The sequence below is a fragment of the Heterocephalus glaber genome, unplaced genomic scaffold, assembly GCF_053883595.1.
Source record: "Heterocephalus glaber isolate CG9 unplaced genomic scaffold, H.glaber_assembly_v1.0 deba00001564, whole genome shotgun sequence".
NCBI lineage: Eukaryota > Metazoa > Chordata > Mammalia > Rodentia > Bathyergidae > Heterocephalus > Heterocephalus glaber.
Window position 1 is genome coordinate 15,130,537 of NW_028258351.1, and position 2,161 is coordinate 15,132,697.

Genomic DNA, 2,161 nt, shown 5'->3' on the forward strand with positions numbered 1-2,161 from the left:
TTTTTAAAAATATTTATTAAAATTTATCAACATTAAATAAACCGTGGAAGATTTACACTCTCAAATTTGATAGTACAAAGGTAAGAATGTAGGGCACAGATGGCATGGGCTCCTGTAAGCCAATAGTTGAGGAGCAGAGGGAACCTGTAGTTGGGGAGTGTTCCTGGATTTGCTTCGGTAAATTTCGGGAAGCAAGAATGGAGCAAGTGAATGTGGGGAAGTTGGTAAGATGGGCATGTTGGAAGAACATGTGCCTAGGAGATGTATTGAAAGTTTTTTTTATATATAAAGTTGAAATCTGCTGCTAAAGATGGCAGACCCAGATGTCCTCACCGAGATTCCAGCAGCATTGAAGAGGTTAGCCAAGTACGTGATCTGGGGTTTTTATGGCAAGGAGCATGTGTTAGCCTTGGACATCTTGATTGGGAACCCCTGTGTGAAAAAGGAGGATATGCTGGAGCTACTCAAGTTTGATAGGAAGCAACTTTGATCAGTTTTGAATAATTTAAAGGGAGATAAGTTCATCAAATGCAGAATGAGAGTAGAGACTGTTGCGGATGGAAAAACCACTTGCCATAACTACTACTTTGTCAATTATCGTACTTTTGTTAATGAGGTAAAATATAAACTAGACCACATGAAAAGGAGGATTGAAATGGATGAGAGAGATTCCACCAACCAGGATTCCTTCAAATGTCCTGTCTGTAGTAGTACTTCCACAGACTTAGAAGCTAATCAGCTCTTTGATCCCATGACAGGAACTTTCCGCTGTACATTTTGCCATACAGAGATAGAAGAGGATGAATCAGCGATGCCCCAAAAAGATGCACATGCACTTTTGGCAAGGTTTAATGAACAAATTGAAGCCATTTATGCATTGCTTCAAGAGACAGAAGATGTGAACTTGGCCTATGAATACTTGAGCCAGAACCCACAGAAATCTCAGCCCTGAAACAGAGCAAAGACCGAGCAGCCACTACTGCTGGAGCTGCTGGCCAGCCAGGTGCTCACCACTGGGAAGCATGGACCACCAGAGGGCCCTCCTATGAGGACTTATACACACAGAATAACATTAACATCATTAACATGGATGACCAAGAAGATGCTCATCCTGCCGCCCTGGAAGGGAAATCTGCCAAAGAGAGACCCATATGGCTGAGAGAGAGCACTGTCCAGGGGGCACATAGTTTTGAAGAGATGAAGGAAGGTGTCATAGATATGGATGCATTTCAGGAGCATAAGGAAGGCCATGCAGGGCCTGATGATAATGAGGAGGTCATGTGAGTGCTCCTCATTCACGAGAAGAAGACTTCCTCCACCACAGCTGGCTCCATGGGGGCAGCTGCTCCTATTACTGCCTCCAATCCCAGTGACTCAGAAAATGAAACCAGTGAGTCAGATGATGACTCTCCACACCAGCCAGCAGCTGCTGTGGCTATGCATCATCGAGAAGAGGATGAGGAAGATGACAATGAGTTTGAGGAGGTAGCAGATGACCCCATTTGCCATCCATTCTCCTACAGTGAAGTGAGCCAGCAGCCAGAGCTGGTGACTCAAATGACACCAGAAGAGAAAGAAGCACACATAGTGATGGGACAATGCATGTTTGAGGACCTCTTTGAATGAGCTTTCCCTGCCTTTTCTTCCTTTCTGTCATGCTTATTTCAAAAAGAAATTTCCTACCTTTGAAGAAAAAATATTTAAGTGGCTTTCTTGCTCTTGCTATAAAGCACCTGTTAATCTTCCACAAAGAATAATGGGAGGAGAAAAAAAAAGAATAATGGGAGAGAAAGTTTGATTTTAATGCCAGAACTTACCAGAAAGTTAGGTTGGCCATAAGCATCCCCTTCTCTACTATTATTACAGTACTAGTATGTTACTGTATTTCTTAATCTGATTTTTTCTTTCCTTTTTAAAATGAACTTTTCACCCTTCTGAGATGAATCAGGGAAGTAAATTCTTTTTGTCTACCTAAAGAAACATCCTTTTTATCTGTTCTTACCAAGGATTCCAATCAGTTCCTTATATTGTCCCCAGACAAAGCAGCTTGCTGATAGGCAAATCATTGGTTAGGGGGAAAGAATCTTAAAACTCCATATTTCCCCAAATTAAGATTGGGATCAACATGTAAAGGAGGTGAGAATGTGTGCAGAAGAGGGAT

At 42.1% G+C, this 2,161-nt stretch overlaps 1 pseudogene; it reads left to right on the forward strand.

The window, feature by feature from the left end:
* The first annotated feature begins 310 nt into the window (after positions 1-310).
* LOC101717239 (general transcription factor IIE subunit 1 pseudogene) lies at positions 311-1,626 on the forward strand (annotated as a pseudogene).
* Positions 1,627-2,161: the final 535 nt, after the last annotated feature.